The sequence below is a fragment of the Somniosus microcephalus genome, unplaced genomic scaffold (assembly GCF_052327205.1).
Source record: "Somniosus microcephalus isolate GS21.2 unplaced genomic scaffold, FLI_Smic_1.0 unresolved_chr8, whole genome shotgun sequence".
Lineage (NCBI taxonomy): Eukaryota > Metazoa > Chordata > Chondrichthyes > Squaliformes > Somniosidae > Somniosus > Somniosus microcephalus.
In genome coordinates this window covers 45011532-45024253 of record NW_028225186.1, presented here as the reverse complement: position 1 = coordinate 45024253, position 12722 = coordinate 45011532, and the positions used below count along the sequence as shown (strand labels likewise).

The 12722-nt window shown below is 48.3% G+C and overlaps 3 non-coding genes across 3 annotated transcripts; all 3 read right to left on the bottom strand.

The window, feature by feature from the left end:
- Positions 1 to 3752: 3752 nt before the first annotated feature.
- trnae-uuc (transfer RNA glutamic acid (anticodon UUC)) lies at positions 3753 to 3824 on the bottom strand. The gene has a single exon. It is a non-coding gene; the product is annotated as a tRNA-Glu (tRNA).
- Positions 3825 to 11176: 7352 nt separating this feature from the next.
- Positions 11177 to 11247, bottom strand: trnag-gcc (transfer RNA glycine (anticodon GCC)). The gene has a single exon. It is a non-coding gene; the product is annotated as a tRNA-Gly (tRNA).
- A 1037-nt stretch (positions 11248 to 12284) lies between these two features.
- On the bottom strand, positions 12285 to 12356 carry trnae-uuc (transfer RNA glutamic acid (anticodon UUC)). Its single transcript has one exon. It is a non-coding gene; the product is annotated as a tRNA-Glu (tRNA).
- Positions 12357 to 12722: the final 366 nt, after the last annotated feature.

Below are 12722 nucleotides of genomic sequence, written 5' to 3'. Positions count from 1 at the left end.
AGCTACGGCTGGAGCTGCGGCAAAACCTCCTGCTCCTCTTGGCCCCCCTAAAATAAGAGTTAAAAAGAAACTTTGACCATTTTCTGAGAGGTGGATTTGCTTATTCCAAGTGGCCTCAAACAGGCAGGAGTTCCAGCCCCTGGTATCCAGACCTAAGATCAGCAGTGTAAACAGGGCAGCAAGTCACCCAGGACCATTCTGCACTGTGACTGCCCTGGTTACGGCAGGGAGGATGCCTGACCCTTGGCCCGACGAAACTCGCTGACTGCTCGGTACATAACCCGGTTATCTTATTCATATCTCTCTCGGCATCAATCTCCAACAGATCCTGTAGTGCCAAGCTTTCCTACAAAAGGAGGTTGAAAGTCCAAATATGTCCAATTATGGGCACCGCACTTTAGGAAAGATGTGAAGGAGAGGGTGCAGCAAAGATTTACGAGAATGATTCCAGGATTGAGGGACTTCAGTTACTTTGACAGACTGGAGAAGCTGGGGTTGTTCTCCTTGGAGCAGAAAAGATTGAGGGGAGATTTGATGGAGGTGCTCAAAATCATGAGGGGTCTGGACAGAGTAGAGAGTGACAAACTGTTCCCATTGGCAGAAGGGTAGAGAATCAGAGGACACAGATTTAAGTTGATTTGCAAAAGAACCAAAGGCGACATAAGAAAAAACTTTTTTACGCAGCAAGGAGGAAAAATTCAGTTGTCTGCGCCTCCCGTTAGCGCCTTAAGAGGGCGCTAATGGGCCGCAGAGCAACTAGCGCCCGGGCGCGGCGATGTTTGCGTCGCTCGCGTAATTAACTAGACATTTTGTGGCGGCGCTAAACACTACCGCCACGATCTCCTGCGCCGGTAGATCGTGATGTCAGTCGAGTGCGCAACTCCCCGGTAGCGCCCCGGACCAGATATTGAGTGGTACCCCCTGCCTTACCACCTGCTGCTAGCAACGACAGGTTGAGGGGAGCGTTTTGCAGTCGGGAAGGGACTGGGGGAGCGCTATTTAAAGGCGACCGCTTCTGCCTTTTTTTGTTGGTGACATTTTTGCACCACGCATTCTGAGAGAGAGAGAGAGAGACTTCTGGAGATTCAACGCTGTGTGAAGGAGTTTTGCATACTGAGCAGCACTTTGCTGGTTCATTTTGATTTGCCCTTCCTTGTATCGATTTAGAAGAGACTGTGGGGGCTGCACTCTGAGCTGTTTCCCTGGGCCTCTCCATTGTTCTTTCCAGCAGATTTGATGTACAGGTCTCTCCAGGCCGAGATTCAAGGCTGCAATGAGCAGGATGTGGATGGAGAGCAAGATCGACCCACCCCTTTAAGATAAAAACAGAAAAATGCTGGAGAAACTCAGCAGGTCAAGCAGCATCTGCGAAGAGAGAAACAGAGTTAATGTTTCAGGTCGATGACCATTCGTCAGAACTGGCCGGCGCCAGTGTGTCTGTGTTCCATTGCTGACTGACATCACAATAGCTTCGCCAGCGCTGAGGTAGCGCCTCACTCCTCGGTCTAAGCGCCTTAAGACAGGTGTGAAGCACATGATTTCGCGCTCCAATCACCCCCTGGGGCGATAAAAGCCAAGTTTGCCATCAGAGGCGCTAATTAGCGCCAGGCGCTAAACTTTGCGCACGGCCGCTAATGGCGCCCCAAACGGGGCGATACTGAATTTTGCCCCCCAAGTGTTTAAGATCTGGAATGCACCGCCTGACAGGGTGGTGGAGGCAGACTCAATCATGGCTTTCAAAAGGGAGCTGGATAAGTATCTGAAGGAAAGAAATGTGCAGGGCTATGGGGAAAAGGCGGGGGAGTGGGACTAGCTGAAGTGCTCTTGTAGAGAGCCGGCACAAGCTCGACGGGCAGAATGGCCTTCTTCCATGCTGTAATCATTCTATGATCCTAAATGGCCTTTGTTGGATTGCCCTTCCCCTCCAGGTTAATTACCCGCTGAAAGAGCAGCGGGAAGTTTATAAGGAATGGCCTCTCCTGGCAAATCCCATACTGCCAGTTCACTATCATACACATGCTCTTTAAATCTTCACTCATCAGACCAAAGATGCCCTGATTAAAAACAAATCTTCAAAAATAGAGGAAAATTGGTTTTGATCAATGCACTCACACCCACCGATATGTTCCACACCCGACCACAGCACACTCATGCGTCTTAGTTAGTGGGGGTGGTCCCCACAATAAAATATCCAGCCAACCTTGTCTGGTTTCAACACAGAATATGGTGATTTGGGCATGGTACAGGCAACTGGTGGATAGGGACAGTACCCCAGTAACAGGGAGTGCTCGGGGGCTGTACCCCAGTAACAGGGAGCGCTCCAGTAACAGGCAGTGCCCGGGGACTGTACCCCAGTAACAGGCAGTGCCCAGGGACTGTACCCCAGTAACAGGGAGTGCCCGGGGACTGTACCCCAGTAACAGGGAGTGTCCAGGGACTGTACCCCAGTAACAGGCAGTGCCCGGGGACTGTACCCCAGTAACAAGGAGTGCCCAGGTACTGTACCCCAGTAACAGGGAATGCTCAGGGACTGTACCCCAGTAACAGGGAGTGCCCAGGGACCGTACCCCAGTAACAGGGAGTGCCCAAGGACTGTACCCCAGCAACAGGGAGTGCCCAGGGACTGTACCCCAGTAACAGGCAGTGCCCGGGGAATGTACCTCAGTAACAGGGAGTGCCCAGGGACTGTACCCCAGTAACAGGGAGTGCCCAGGGACTGTACCCCAGTAACAGGGAATGCCCAGGGACTGTACCCCAGTAACAGGGAGTGCCCAGGGACCGTACCCCAGTAACAGGGAGTGCCCAAGGACCGTACCCCTGTAACAGGGAGTGCCCAGGGTCTGTACCCCAGTAACAGGGAGTGCCCAGGGACCGTACCCCAGTGACAGGGAGTGCCCAGGGACCGTACCCCAGTCACAGGGAGTGCCATGGGACTGTACCACAGTAACAGGGAGTGCCCAGGCACCGTACCCCAGCAACAGGGTGTGCCCGGGGACTGTACCCCAGTAACGGGGAGTGCCAGGGACCGTACCCCAGTAACAGGGAGCGCCCAGGGACTGTACCCCAGTAACAGGGAGTGCCCAGGGACCGTACCCCAGTAACAGGGAGTGCCCAGGGTCTGTACCCCAGTAACAGGGAGTGCCCGGGGACCGTACCCCAGTAACAGGGAGTGCCCGGGGACTGTACCCCAGTAACAGGGAGTGCCCGGGGACTGTACCCCAGTAACAGGGAGTGCCCAGGGACTGTACCCCAGTAACAGGGAGCGCCCAGGGAGCGTACCCCAGTAACAGGGAGTGCCCAGGTACTGTACCCCAGTAACAGGGAGTGCCCAGGGACTGGCAGGAGGGATGGTAACCAGAGGTAGAATTGTCTTATGCAGCGAATGTTAAGGCCTCATGAATATCAGGATAAGTTATCACGGCCCAGTTACTCTGTCATTCGAGTCTTGCACACGTTGCTAATGTGGCATTTTTCACACTGGCAATGAGTTGACTGATAGCCGTGCTGTGATCAGCTAAGTTTGTTAGGGAGATGCAGTCGGCAAAATAATAGATGGAAGACGGATAATAACCGTGACTCTCTGACACTGCGAGGCAAGGAAGCGAATGCTGCACCTCGGTACCGAATGGTGCGCTGCTGACTGTTGAGGCAACAGCAGCGGTGAGGAAAATTGAAAGGTTGATGAGGTGCAAGCATTCTTTCGCACGGGTGCTTTGATTGCTGGCATTTCAAACAGCCAGAAAACGCACTGGTTCCCTGACCGGGAATCGAACCCGGGCCGCGGCGGTGAAAGCGCCGAATCCTATCCACTAGACCACCAGGGAAGCTGTGAGAAGCGGCTTGCCAGCAAGCAGAACAAGGCAGTCTTTCCTCCTTGCTGCTTTGAAATTCAGGTCACTTTCACGCCAGGCAAACTTTTCGTACAAGATGACATTTTTTAGGCGAGATCACAAAGGACATGTTCAGGAAACCACAGCATCAAGTGCGTGTAGGCGTCCACCTGAAATCTATTTGCTTCTGTGCTTTTCTCAGAGATACACAGTCAGAGAAAAGCCGTCGGGATATTGAATAATCAGCACCAAAATATCAAGGACAATACAGAGGAAACAGTAATGCACTGCTTGAGACAAAGACTCAAACATATGCACGAACACAGATGTGTGCTCACTTTGTGTGAGTATGTCTCAGATATCCATATGATTCATGGAGGCGTGCAGTACAGTGTGAGGCCATTCGGCCAATCGTGCCAGTGCTGTCCACTTGAAAGTTCAGACGTGCTTTCTCCCGCTGTTATCTGCATTTCCCTGTCCTCTCTCGTTCCGCAGTGCCCCGCACAAAAGACAAACAGAAGGAGAACACTATGCTAAAGAGGAATTGATGCAGGAGGTTTTTATGCAGTTCCTCACCGTTTAAAATTGTTTTAGGTTCAATCTTTCGCTGTTGATCTTTTCCAAGGACCGCTTTAAGGTGCTGCCAAAACGTTTAAAATTGGGGATGTTAAAATTCCTTCCCGTCGGGGAATTTCACCCCGGTCTCCCGCGTGACAGGCGGGGATACTCACAACGAGACTAACGAGGAAGTGAGCAATGCAATGTCTGTCAGAGTAAGAATCGAGCCTGTTACACAGGAACAGGATGCCATTCAGCCCCTCAAAGCTGTTGCACAGCAACAGGAGCAGAACATTCATATCCTTGATCCACTTGCACAGGTACAGCTAATAAATTATTTATGCTCATGTGATGTGTTTGCTATGAAATGAATTGTTAAAAAAATTAGCCTGCATTGGCCGGGAATCGAACCCGGGTCTCCTGCGTGGCAGGCGAGAATTCTACCCCTGAACCACCAATGCACGCCGAATTAATCGATTCTATTTTCTGGTAGCTACAATTTATTTTTGACTTTTGTTAATACAAGCGGGGACACTGCGTTAACATAAAAAGCAATATGCAGCAGATACTGCATCTGGAATTGTTGATTAAATGCTGGAAACACTTCGAAGGTCCTGGAAGATCTGTGGACAGAGAAACACAGGGTTAACCTCTCAGGTGCATGAGCTCTCGGTAGAGCTAAGATTTTGCACTTTTCTACGTCCCGTGGGAGTTTCCTTCCAACGTTGTTTAGCTGCTCTAAAATTACATAATTAAGAAACTAACCTTCCCCAAAAGAAAAAATAGGAGCAGGATTGGGCCATTCGGCCCCTCGAGCCCGCCATTTAAAAAGTTCGTGGCTGATGAGATCTTCGACACAACGCAACTTTGCCGCCCGTTCCCCATGACTTTGACTCCCCTGTAGCTGAAATATATGTCTATCAGACATACAGAACCCGTTTGACGTCTTACAGTGTGGCCCGAGGGATAGTGTGGAGAAGCTGGGATTGCTTTCCTCTGGAGGCTAAGAGGAAATTTAATAGAGGCTTGCAAAATTACAATGGGTTTTGAGAGAGGAAATAAAGACAAACGCTTTCCAATGGCAGGAGGGATGGTAACCAGAGGTAGAATTGTCTTATGCAGCGAATGTTAAGGCCTCATGAATATCAGGATAAGTTATCACGGCCCAGTTACTCTGTCATTCGAGTCTTGCGCACGTTCCTAATGTGGCATTTTTCACACTGGCAATGAGTTGACTGATAGCCGTGCTGTGATCAGCTAAGTTTGTTAGGGAGATGCAGTCGGCAAAATAATACATGGAAGACGGATAATAACCGTGACTGTTCTGACACTGCGAGGCAAGGAAGCGAATGCTGCACCTCGGTACCGAATGATGCGCTGCTGACTGTTGAGGCAACAGCAGCGGTGTGGAAAATTGAAAGGTTGATGAGGTGCAAGCATTGTTTCGCGCGGGTGCTTTGATTGCTGGCATGTCAAACAGCCAGAAAACGCACTGGTTCTCTGACAGGGAATCGAACCCGGACCACGGCGGTGAAAGCGCCGAATCCTATCCACTAGACCACCAACGAAGCTGTAAGAAGCGGCCTGCCAGCAAGCAGAACAAGGCAGTCTTTCCTCCTTGCTGCTTTGAAATTCAGGTCACTTTCACGCCAGGCAAACTTTTCGTACAAGATGACATTTTTTAGGCGAGATCACAAAGGACATGTTCAGGAAACCACAGCATAAAGTGCGTGTAGGCGTCCACCTGAAATCTATTTGCTTCTGTGCTTTTCTCAGAGATACACAGTCAGAAAAAAGCCGTCGGGATATTGAATAATCAGCACCAAAATATCAAGGACAATACAGAGGAAACAGTAATGCACTGCTTGAGACAAAGACTCAAACATATGCACGAACACAGATGTGTGCTCACTTTGTGTGAGTATGTCTCAGATATCCATATGATTCATGGAGGCGTGCAGTACAGTGTGAGGCCATTCGGCCAATCGTGCCAGTGCTGTCCACTTGAAAGATCAGACGTGCTTTCTCCCGCTGTTATCTGCATTTCCCTGTCCTCTCTCGTTCCGCAGTGCCCCGCACAAAAGACAAACAGAAGGAGAACACTATGCTAACGAGGAATTGATGCAGGAGGTTTTTATACAGTTCCTCACCGTTTAAAATTGTTTTAGGTTCAATCTTTCGCTGTTGATCTTTTCCAAGGACCGCTTTAAGGTGCTGCCAAAACGTTTAAAATTGGGGATGTTAAAATTCCTTCCCGTCGGGGAATTTCACCCTGGTCTCCCGCGTGACAGGCGGGGATACTCACAACGAGACTAACGAGGAAGTGAGCAATGCAATGTCTGTCAGAGTAAGAATCGAGCCTGTTACACAGGAACAGGATGCCATTCAGCCCCTCAAAGCTGTTGCACAGCAACAGGAGCAGAACATTCATACCCTTGATCCACTTGCACAGGTACAGCTAATAAATTATTTATGCTCATGTGATGTGTTTGCTATGAAATGAATTGTTAAAAAAATTAGCCTGCATTGGCCAGGAATCGAACCCGGGTCTCCCGCGTGGCAGGCGAGAATTCTACCCCTGAACCACCAATGCACGCCGACTTAATCGATTCTATTTTCTGGTAGCTACAATTTATTTTTGACTTTTGTTAATACAAGCGGGGACACTGCGTTAACATAAAAAGCAATATGCAGCAGATACTGCATCTGGAATTGTTGATTAAATGCTGGAAACACTTCGAAGGTCCTGGAAGATTTGTGGACAGAGAAACACAGGGCTAACCTCTCAGGTGCATGAGCTCTCGGTAGAGCTAAGCTTTTGCACTTTTCTACGTCCCGTGGGAGTTTCCTTCCAACGTTGTTTAGCTGCTCAAAAATTACATAATTAAGAAACTAACCTTCCCCAAAAGAACAAATAGGAGCAGGATTGGGCCATTCGGCCCCTCGAGCCCGCCATTTAAAAAGTTCGTGACTGATGAGACCTTCGACACAACGCAACTTTGCCGCTAGTTCCCCATAACCTTTGAATCCCCTGTAGCTGAAATATATGTCTATCAGACATACAGAACCCGTTTGACGTCTTACAGTGTGGCCCGAGGGATAGTGTGGAGAAGCTGGGATTGCTTTCCTCTGGAGGCTAAGAGGAAATTTAATAGAGGCTTGCAAAATTACAATGGGTTTTGATAGAGGAAATAAAGACAAACGCTTTCCAATGGCAGGAGGGATGGTAACCAGAGGTAGAATTGTCTTATGCAGCGAATGTTAAGGCCTCATGAATATCAGGATAAGTTATCACGGCCCAGTTACTCTGTCATTCGAGTCTTGCACACGTTGCTAATGTGGCATTTTTCACACTGGCAATGAGTTGACTGATAGCCGTGCTGTGATCAGCTAAGTTTGTTAGGGAGATGCAATCGGCAAAATAATACATGGAAGACGGATAATAACCGTGACTGTTCTGACACTGCGAGGCAAGGAAGCGAATGCTGCACCTCGGTACCGAATGATGCGCTGCTGACTGTTGAGGCAACAGCAGCGGTGTGGAAAATTGAAAGGTTGATGAGGTGCAAGCATTGTTTCGCGCGGGTGCTTTGATTGCTGGCATGTCAAACAGCCAGAAAACGCACTGGTTCTCTGACAGGGAATCGAACCCGGACCACGGCGGTGAAAGCGCCGAATCCTATACACTAGACCACCAGGGAAGCTGTGAGAAGCGGCCTGCCAGCAAGCAGAACAAGGCAGTCTTTCCTCCTTGCTGCTTTGAAATTCAGGTCACTTTCACGCCAGGCAAACTTTTCGTACAAGATGACATTTTTTAGGCGAGATCACAAAGGACATGTTCTGGAAACCACAGCATCAAGTGCGTGTAGGCGTCCACCTGAAATCTATTTGCTTCTGTGCTTTTCTCAGAGGTACACAGTCAGAGAAAAGCCGTCGGGATATTGAATAATCAGCACCAAAATATCAAGGACAATACAGAGGAAACAGTAATGCACTGCTTGAGACAAAGACTCAAACATATGCACGAACACAGATGTGTGCTCACTTTGTGTGAGTATGTCTCAGATATCCATATGATTCATGGAGGCGTGAAGTACTGTGTGAGGCCATTCGGCCAATCGTGCCAGTGCTGTTCACTTGAAAGATCAGACGTGCTTTCTCCCGCTGTTATCTGCATTTCCCTGTCCTCTCTCGTTCCGCAGTGCCCCGCACAAAAGACAAACAGAAGGAGAACACTATGCTAACGAGGAATTGATGCAGGAGGTTTTTATGCAGTTCCTCACCGTTTAAAATTGTTTTAGGTTCAATCTTTCGCTGTTGATCTTTTCCAAGGAGCGCTTTAAGGTGCTGCCAAAACGTTTAAAATTGGGGATGTTAAAATTCCTTCCCGTCGGGGAATTTCACCCCGGTCTCCCGCGTGACAGGCGGGGATACTCACAACGAGACTAACGAGGAAGTGAGCAATGCAATGTCTGTCAGAGTAAGAATCGAGCCTGTTACACAGGAACAGGATGCCATTCAGCCCCTCAAAGCTGTTGCACAGCAACAGGAGCAGAACATTCATACCCTTGATCCACTTGCACAGGTACAGCTAATAAATTATTTATGCTCATGTGATGTGTTTGCTATGAAATGAATTGTTAAAAAAAATAGCCTCCATTGGCCGGGAATCGAACCTGGGTCTCCCGCGTGGCAGGCGAGAATTCTACCCCTGAACCCCCAATGCATGCCGACTTAATCGATTCTATTTTCTGGTAGCTACAATTTATTTTTGACTTTTGTTAATACAAGCGGGGACACTGCGTTAACATAAAAAGCAATATGCAGCAGATACTGCATCTGGAATTGTTGATTAAATGCTGGAAACACCTCGAAGGTCCTGGAAGATCTGTGGACAGAGAAACACAGGGTTAACCTCTCAGGTGCATGAGCTCTCGGTAGAGCTAAGATTTTGCACTTTTCTACGTCCCGTGGGAGTTTCCTTCCAACGTTGTTTAGCTGCTCAAAAATTACATAATTAAGAAACTAACCTTCCCCAAAAGAAAAAATAGGAGCAGGATTGGGCCATTCGGCCCCTCGAGCCCGCCATTTAAAAAGTTCGTGGCTGATGAGATCTTCGACACAACGCAACCTTGCCGCCCGTTCCCCATAACCTTTGAATCCCCTGTAGCTGAAATATATGTCTATCAGACATACAGAACCCGTTTGACGTCTTACAGTGTGGCCCGAGGGATAGTGTGGAGAAGCTGGGATTGCTTTCCTCTGGAGGCTAAGAGGAAATTTAATAGAGGCTTGCAAAATTACAATGGGTTTTGATAGAGGAAATAAAGACAAACGCTTTCCAATGGCAGGAGGGATGGTAACCAGAGGTAGAATTGTCTTATGCAGCGAATGTTAAGGCCTCATGAATATCAGGATAAGTTATCACGGCCCAGTTACTCTGTCATTCGAGTCTTGCACACGTTGCTAATGTGGCATTTTTCACACTGGCAATGAGTTGACTGATAGCCGTGCTGTGATCAGCTAAGTTTGTTAGGGAGATGCAATCGGCAAAATAATACATGGAAGACGGATAATAACCGTGACTGTTCTGACACTGCGAGGCAAGGAAGCGAATGCTGCACCTCGGTACCGAATGATGCGCTGCTGACTGTTGAGGCAACAGCAGCGGTGTGGAAAATTGAAAGGTTGATGAGGTGCAAGCATTGTTTCGCGCGGGTGCTTTGATTGCTGGCATGTCAAACAGCCAGAAAACGCACTGGTTCTCTGACAGGGAATCGAACCCGGACCACGGCGGTGAAAGCGCCGAATCCTATACACTAGACCACCAGGGAAGCTGTGAGAAGGGGCCTGCCAGCAAGCAGAACAAGGCAGTCTTTCCTCCTTGCTGCTTTGAAATTCAGGTCACTTTCACGCCAGGCAAACTTTTCGTACAAGATGACATTTTTTAGGCGAGATCACAAAGGACATGTTCTGGAAACCACAGCATCAAGTGCGTGTAGGCGTCCACCTGAAATCTATTTGCTTCTGTGCTTTTCTCAGAGGTACACAGTCAGAGAAAAGCCGTCGGGATATTGAATAATCAGCACCAAAATATCAAGGACAATACAGAGGAAACAGTAATGCACTGCTTGAGACAAAGACTCAAACATATGCACGAACACAGATGTGTGCTCACTTTGTGTGAGTATGTCTCAGATATCCATATGATTCATGGAGGCGTGCAGTACTGTGTGAGGCCATTCGGCCAATCGTGCCAGTGCTGTTCACTTGAAAGATCAGACGTGCTTTCTCCCGCTGTTATCTGCATTTCCCTGTCCTCTCTCGTTCCGTAGTGCCCCGCACAAAAGACAAACAGAAGGAGAACACTATGCTAACGAGGAATTGATGCAGGAGGTTTTTATGCAGTTCCTCACCGTTTAAAATTGTTTTAGGTTCAATCTTTCGCTGTTGATCTTTTCCAAGGAGCGCTTTAAGGTGCTGCCAAAACGTTTAAAATTGGGGATGTTAAAATTCCTTCCCGTCGGGGAATTTCACCCCGGTCTCCCGCGTGACAGGCGGGGATACTCACAACGAGACTAACGAGGAAGTGAGCAATGCAAAGTCTGTCAGAGTAAGAATCGAGCCTGTTACACAGGAACAGGATGCCATTCAGCCCCTCAAAGCTGTTGCACAGGAACAGGAGCAGAACATTCATACCCTTGATCCACTTGCACAGGTACAGCTAATAAATTATTTATGCTCATGTGATGTGTTTGCTATGAAATGAATTGTTAAAAAAATTAGCCTGCATTGGCCGGGAATCGAACCCGGGTCTCCCGCGTGGCAGGCGAGAATTCTACCCCTGAACCACCAATGCACGCCGACTTAATCGGTTCTATTTTCTGGAAGCTACAATTTATTTTTGACTTTTGTTAATACAAGCGGGGACACTGCTTTAACATAAAAAGCAATATGCAGCAGATACTGCATCTGGAATTGTTGATTAAATGCTGGAAACACTTCGAAGGTCCTGGAAGATCTGTGGACAGAGAAACACAGGGTTAACCTCTCAGGTGCATGAGCTCTCGGTAGAGCTAAGATTTTGCACTTTTCTACGTCCCGTGGGAGTTTCCTTCCAACGTTGTTTAGATGCTCAAAAATTACATAATTAGGAAACTAACCTTCCCCAAAAGAAAAAATAGGAGCAGGATTGTGCCATTCGGCCCCTCGAGCCCGCCATTTAAAAAGTTCGTGGCTGATGAGATCTTCGACACAACGGAACTTTGCCGCCCGTTCCCCATAACCTTTGACTCCCCTGTAGCTGAAATATATGTCTATCAGACATACAGAATCCGTTTGACGCCTTACAGTGTGGCCCGAGGGATAGTGTGGAGAACCTGGGATTGCTTTCCTCTGGAGGCTAAGAGGAAATTTAATAGAGGCTTGCAAATTTACAATGGGTTTTGATAGAGGAAATAAAGACAAACGCTTTCCAATGGCAGGAGGGATGGTAACCAGAGGTAGAATTGTCTTATGCAGCGAATGTTAAGGCCTCATGAATATCAGGATAAGTTATCACGGCCCAGTTACTCTGTCATTCGAGTCTTGCACACGTTGCTAATGTGGCATTTTTCACACTGGCAATGAGTTGACTGATAGCCGTGCTGTGATCAGCTAAGATTGTTAGGGAGATGCAGTCGGCAAAATAATACATGGAAGACGGATAATAACCGTGACTGTTCTGACACTGTGAGGCAAGGAAGCGAATGCTGCACCTCGGTACCGAATGATGCGCTGCTGACTGTTGAGGCAACAGCAGCGGTGTGGAAAATTGAAAGGTTGATGAGGTGCAAGCATTGTTTCGCGCGGGTGCTTTGATTGCTGGCATTTCAAACAGCCAGAAAACGCACTGAGTTCCCTGACCGGGAATCGAACCCGGGCCGCGGCGGTGAAAGCGCCGAATCCTATCCACTAGACCACCAGGGAAGCTGTGAGAAGCGGCCTGCCAGCAAGCAGAACAAGGCAGTCTTTCCTCCTTGCTGCTTTGAAATTCAGGTAACTTTCACGCCAGGCAAACTTTTCGTACAAGATGACATTTTTTAGGCGAGATCACAAAGGACATGTTCTGGAAACCACAGCATCAAGTGCGTGTAGGCGTCCACCTGAAATCTATTTGCTTCTGTGCTTTTCTCAGAGGTACACAGTCAGAGAAAAGCCGTCGGGATATTGAATAATCAGCACCAAAATATCAAGGACAATACAGAGGAAACAGTAATGCACTGCTTGAGACAAAGACTCAAACATATGCACGAACACAGATGTGTGCTCACTTTGTGTGAGTATGTCTCAGAT